The following is a 7,163-nucleotide window of genomic DNA, read 5'->3' as shown; positions in this document are numbered from 1 at the left end:
TTCCACGGCGGGAGGAGGGTGGGGGGGCGCAGGGCGCAGGTTCGGTTGGCTACGAACGGCGCCGTGAGCGGCACGTTGGGTTCGTTACGAACGGGCCGCGCGTGCCCACGGCGGTGCTGGCCGCCCCAACCGCCCCTGCGCTGCCTTGTTTGCGAGATCAATAACGCGCCGGGCGTGCGGCTCCCCGGGTGTCGCACAGAGCGGTGCCTCAAGGCCGGGTGTAGGCTGAGGCTTTGGAACGTGACCCCAGCGCCCTTACCGGGCGCCTCGCGCAGTGGCTCGCAAAGGCGCGGGGAGCCGGGCAGGGGGCGGGCCCCCTGCTCCTGTGCGGCCTGAGCCTCCTTCCTCGGTGTGCTAAGGCAGCACAGAAGAGAGGCAGAGCAAGCGGGATAAACGTGTGCCAAGGCTGGCTCTGAGTGCTCGTGTGCTAAGGAACTGTGGTGAATCTGCTTACAGCCTGGCCCTGGCAGTCATGGTGGGGATGGTCCATCAACAGGGCGGGAATAATCCGCCAGGATACACAGGGTTGTTCTGGCATGAGTCAGTAAAGAAAGGGATAGTTGCCATGGGCTTGGATGTGATTTATGCAGAAGTTTATCAATTACTCAGAGGGACTGTCAGATATAAATGGTATCCAAATGGCACAGATCATAAACGCACAGCTTCTAAGGAACAAAACGCTCAACTTTTTGTTTCTGTGAAGTATAAAATACTTTATACTTCAAAACACACAAGGGCAGTTGTTGTGCAACCAACGAAAGTCTATTACAGTATTAGTCATTCATACATGGTGACAGCAAATTAAATCATGTTGTTTTCCAATATTCAGTATATCATAGCTCAGTGATACATGCTGGTAGTTCATAAGCTGTGTACCTTGGCAATTCTGTATTTGTTCTTTCAACTATACACAGATGAATGGATGCATAGATAGTCATCTATTGTGTCACTGAAAAGAGCACCTTTCCTCGTGTGACTACTGATGCTTCAAATCATGGACATAGCAACATTTCTCTGATAATTATATATTTCTGCATTGTTAAAGGAGAACCTATCATTTTATATGACTTTCAAGGCAACAATGAAACTGCATTAGATGCTTTTGGAATGGAAAATATATGCAAACAGATGATGTGAGCTTTGACAGTACATCATTAGTTGCAACTAATAATCTTAACTTTGAGAGACAGCACTCTGACTACCAGCTAATAAAAATGAGAAAGAATATATACTTTCAGCTAATTGCATAGTTTATACTCAGCATAAAAAATGGGTGATACAGACATGTGATCATTTGATGCTGAGGCTTAGATAAAGGATATTAGCAATTACTTTTCCTCATTTTTCCAAACAAATTTGAGAACAAGAAATTAGTATTTGATTTGCCAAGGGTAAACCTCCCTTCCCCCCTTCTTCCTGCGCAGCAATAAGTTCTCTGTTAACGTAGGTTTCCAAATGGTAGAATTTACTTTTATGTTTTAGGTGAGAATTGCTTATGCACAATCAGCTCTTTCTAATTCTGTTACAGGAAATGTCTCATAAATACAGCAAAGCAATTTTGAATATATCTTACAAATAGTACATTAAGTGAAAAATGAATCCTAGTAAAGATTGAATAACATTATTTAGATACAAATATCTCACATCTAATCCCATCACTTCCTTAACCTCGTGGAAGAGGTTTTATGCAGTGTGAGGTGTATTGAACTCTGAGATTGAATAGAACAAATATTTCAGAAACCTCGTGTAAGGAAATTCCCTGACATTATTCCTGGTTCTCTCAGATTTCTACTACTTGTGAAACTTATTATATTTATGCCAACCTCAGATGGTAGGGAAGAGAGCTTAGTGATACCTAATCAGCTGATAGGAAAATACATCCTTTTTTTTTTCAGTACAAATTGCTAGATATGTTGCAGATAACTTAAGTGATTTCTTTTTATCAGCTCCCTGTCTCAGGAAAGTAAAACACAGATTTACAGAGCATGGACCTTCAGAAAATGAAAGCCCTAAAAATAAATCCTAATGACAATTGGAAAGAAGAGTATTTCCATTCACAGAGTGGAGATATCTGTGCAGCTCCAAAAGAAAGCAAGACTATTAGGAGAAAAAAAACAGGGATGAAGAATGCACACCTGCCACAGAGGCCCTTCATGCTGTGCTGTAGAAGTTAGACAAAATTACCTGCATGGATGTAATGACTAGAAGAAATCTAGAAATAAATCTAGAAGAAATAAACAAGAGAACCTGACAGTAACAGAAACACTGGAGTTTAAAATTATATTATAAACAGATACCAGTTTTAAATATTGTTGAAGGTCTAGACAGAAAACACCAGTTTTGTTAGGTAAAACCTTAATTGGAGAGTTATTCAAAGCAGCTTTTGGAAGAACTGAAAGGAGTCAGAATGCATAAGATATATGTATACTTTCTGTTAAAATGTATACTTTCTGTTAAGATTTACTTCCAGAGATTTACTTGCAAAGCATCAAAAAGAAAATAACTTAATTAGGAGACAGAGAAAGTAGAAATGTGAAAAATGAGTATTCAAATATAAAACTAAAAAGTTGTGAGGTTTTTTCTTCCCTAATTTCAAAGAAAAAAAAAGTATGAGGTAGAGGAGAAATGGCAGGTATCACTTCAGCATTCAGAACATCAAAAGTCTGCTATATGTAGATTCCCATTTAACCTCTCATTCTGCTTCTTATAATCAGTGAAGCCCTTGTTCCACAAGGTAGTAAATGCAGTTTTAGTGTGTGTGATTGCAGAATCAAGCCAAGACATGCGTGGTTCCATCATGCAACGTGTTGAGCCAGTTAAACTTGTTCAAAATACTCTCAGAAGGTAGCTTTAATCTGGCTGTTTTCTGGGGGCAGGGGAGTTCTGCCATTCTGCTGCCGCACACGTGCACTCTCCTCTGATGAAACATGGCACAGGCAGCTTGTGCCCACAGCGTGTGAACAAGGCAACCTCCAGGGCAGGCCTGAGCACCACGGTGGCACCACTGGTGGAGCCCTTTCTAGGCAAAGGTTGACCACTTTGTGAAGCCACGCACCGACCTTATCCTTTTATATTCCAGAATTGTAGCAAAATATTTGGAGTAATTATATGTGGATAATTGAACTGTTTTTTGGTAGGAGAAGGATTCCCAGGACGAGAGCTGAATCATGGCTGGGACTGATGCGGAAATGGCCAGGTTGTGGTCTTCTTGCCAGGTATATCATGCCAGTGTCTCTGTTGTTCTGACTGAATCTACCCTGTATGCCATACTCCAGAGCCACAGTGACATGAGGACAAGTGCATCCAGTTGCTGTTGTGTCCCAGCAGCACTGAACTGGGCTTCGGTTTGTGGTAGACAGGCAGCATGTCACACTTTTGTTTTGGAATAACAGACTTCACTAACAGTCAGACACACTAACGGCATGCTGTCTATTAACAAAATTGGTCATCCTTGGCCTCAGCAAGGAATCATTTTTGCTGAACTAGAAGGATATTTCTCAATATCATGTAATTCAAAGTGAAGTTTAGATATGAAAAGTGAAAGCTGTCCACCGTGGAAGCATCAACCACTGCTGCTTTTCATATCCCCCTATTCTGCTCCATGTGTCCTGGAAGTGTAGAAATAAGGCTTCTTGTTGTTATCAACTATATTTCCCTCTGCCTCTTTTCCCCATGGACTAATTTTTAGACCTTATCCAAGGATGAGAACCCCTAGTTCTCCCCCGACAGGGCACAGGGGACACATCCAGGCACAGCATGCTATCCTCAGCCAGCAGTCTTCACTTTTCTCCAAGACTGAGCATTCCTTCTGTTTCCAATCCCCCAGACAGCAGAGCGCTGACCGTGGGATCACCATATTCCATAAACACACAAAGCCCAACAATCACCAGCGCTGAGCAAGGATTTGACAGAAGATGAGTTACTGCTGCTGGAAGTCCTTGTCCTTGGTCTAGCTGAAGGCAGAACAATACCAATTTCACTTTCCTAAGTCTCTGTGGACGAAGCCAGGCACTGTAACAAACGCTATCTTTAAGAGGATGGTGAAGCTGCTGCGGCAGCAAGTGCGTGGGAACAAGGAATGGTAAGCTACAGGCATGAGTGAGGGTGCAGCAAAGTGAACACATGCTGCCTGGTGGTGGGGAGAGCGCTGCGGGCGGCTGTGGCGTGAAGCCAGGTGGCACGAGCAGTCTCTACTGAGTGCGTATGTTGCTGCTCCAGCTCAAGAAGTGGGGAAGAGCAGAAGCTAAGGCGGGTGGTAGAAGAGCTAGTTCAGGCAGTGAGTATCTCCTGAGTATCCCCTGTCTCTTCCTCCAATGTATTATTTCTTGCTGTATGCAGATGTCTTCTGCAGTCCTTTTTCTTGCACCTCCCCAGCTCAGGACTCACATCCTGAGCCCTCAAGAAGAGGACTTCTGTGGGACTGCAGCAGGCAATGTCTAGACAGTAGCAGGACTTTTGCTAGGATGCATTCTAAACAAGTGATTCTGGCAAATAACTTTTCAACATGCCACTTAACCCTTTCACTTTAAAATTGAACATATCTGTAAATAGTTGTCTGCAGGTTGTACTTTTTTTGCTTTTGCATTGCTTTTTAATCTTTTGTTGTATTCATTGAGCAATTATTATGTTGCAATTATGAAATTAAACTACGATTATTAAATGATTAAGTTACAAATCTGGGGTCTAGACAATAATCTAGGATGGAATTTGGATGCCTGTGTTGGGATGTGGGGAGTCAGTCAGTCATTTAAAACTGTGATCCTCGAATGTCAGGAGTTCTGTGAGCAACAAATAAGACAAGGGAAAAAGAGACCAAGAACAGAAACTGTGGGGAATTATGCCGTATGGGTTTCAAGTCACCTATACACAGTTCTGCAGGTCAAGATACATGCATAAAATAGCTCTCAAGTGCATCCTTCGCAATCTGACCCTCCTGGTTCTCACGTGTAGTCGATGAGTCAGAACAGACAGTTGCTGGCTGTGGTTCAACACAGACTTCCTCATCTCACCTCTTACACCTGCACGCTCAGGTAAACAGATAAGGCAACAGAGATTTAATTCAAATTTTCATTTTCCATGTGCTATGGAATAAAAACATGTTTTGGGACCAACTCTTAACTAGGTGGTCCCAGATATTGCTGAGTTTTCAAATAAATTACAGTTTTATATACCCCAATATCAGGGAATAAGGCAGGATAGTCAAAGTATCTGGTACAGTGCAGTGACTCCATCCACCTGGATAGATTTAGCCCAGACTGCTGATCTTGCAGGCACATGTAAGTATTGTGAAAGGCCTCAGCACATCACTTTTCCCCATTAGCCAGAAGGTTTTGAAAAGCATCAAACTAGGCATGTTCTTTGTGCTTACACAAGGTAGGGAATGGACTTGGCCCAGGTCTCCACAGACCTTTTCCTCCTTTAAGTTCACCAGACACTGTCCCTTGCACATTTGCAGCCCAGTCCCCTGCAAGCCCTGGAAATATATTGAGAATTTCTTGCTTTAGGGCTGGCCTGACCTGCCCTTATTCCATCCCTACCTGCACCTTTTCTCCATGTATGTGAATATTAATGAAGAAGAAGTCTCATGCTTGGCACACAGAGTCTGCAACTGCATCAGGACATGTAAAGCTGTCATCAGGCAAGGATTCATGCTTCTGTTGAAACAGACACTGCTCAGGCAAAAGCAAAAAACAATGTATTGCTTTTGCAGTACTGCATTACATTCAGTGTCCTGGCAATGGTGTAGTATTTTAAGAGCTGTTTTTTCTGGCCAGCACATAAGGGAAAGTCTGGTGTTCCAAAGAGAAGGCCAGCCCTTCCAAAGAGACCCATGTACTCACAGGCAGCCCCACAGTGAAGCAGCCCAGAGGAGTGGGGAGCTCCACACGCGGCAGGGAGGCTTCACTCAGTCCCAGCCCTACGATTGCTGTTGCTAACTGAGCAGCGCTGCTGGAAAGGTGCCCTCGCGCCTGCGCTCCAAGGTGGCACAGCCGTGCACAAATGTGGAATTAGCAAACCTGGAAGCCAGCTTTAGACAATGAGGGAAATTTACTGCAGTCAGCTGCAATATAAAATTAAATCTCATGTATAAAAAATAGATGCTTCATATGTAAAACCTAAGAATCATCTGTTGGAAATAGTCTTGCAGATCACCACACTACAAAGGAGAAAATGTGTGGTAGAAAAATTCTGAATAATGTAGTAGCAGACATGAAGTGAAGCTGGCAGAAAGACTCAGATATCTGAATAATTTAAACATTAAATAGGAAAGATACAGTGCTGAAGGAAAATAAAGCAGCTTTTGGTTTGGTTCGATGTTGATGTTTGATTTTCTCATAAAGATGAAAAAGGAGCTATTCCTGGAAATGTCAGAGACTAGAGGGAGTAAAGCAGAGGTGACAATAATCTGTAAGGTAGGTAACCAGATAACTGGTTTTACTAGGACTTTCACAGTGTTCTCGCAAAAATCCCCACACTCCTTAATCTTTTTTTTTTTGGGGGTATGCAAGACTTCTCCCCCTGTTTTTCTCCCCTCAAACTTTGTCGCTGGGGGCAGTGATGAAACAAGTGACAGTGGCCTATGATCTGTGTAGACACGGAAGGTTTATGCAGAGGGTTTGCATTCAGTTGTATGGCATGGCTTTATAAAATAATCCATAATAACAACATCTTTCATAGCTATCTCAAGACCTTGTTTTTATAAACAAAAGCAAAAGCAAAAAAAAAAACCACCAAACCACCAAATCAGTTGGTCTGTGCCTCTGTCCCTGAAGATGTGTAATAATGTGGGGTTTATGCTCTCGTTTTCAGAAGAAGAAACAGTTCATGTTCTCATGGGGTAGTATATAGGCTTTAGGATTTAGCAAAGCACATCCACTTAAGAAGGGCTTTTTAAGAATCTTTTGCTTTTCTGTTTTGCATTGAAGTAAAAAGGTATGCAGGAGAGAGTAGGGATAGACACAGAAAAGAGCCCTAAAGGTTTCTGAGAACTATTCATGCACAGAGTTGTAGAGACAGCATAATTTAAAATTAGGGACGTTTGTTGCACAAGAGTTCATGACAAAATAAATAAATAAATAACTCTTCCTTTTGAGTTTTCGCTTTGGTCGTTATAGCAGGTTATCAGTCCTTAAAAGGAAAAATATCTGAGTGGTACTAAAAAA

This window comes from Tinamus guttatus, unplaced genomic scaffold, assembly GCF_059628265.1.
Source record: "Tinamus guttatus ecotype Peru unplaced genomic scaffold, ASM5962826v1 Tinamus_guttatus_pri_ptg000595l, whole genome shotgun sequence".
Taxonomy (NCBI): Eukaryota; Metazoa; Chordata; class Aves; order Tinamiformes; family Tinamidae; genus Tinamus; species Tinamus guttatus.
The sequence above is the reverse complement of the archived record's forward strand: the minus strand, read 5'-3'. Positions refer to the sequence as shown.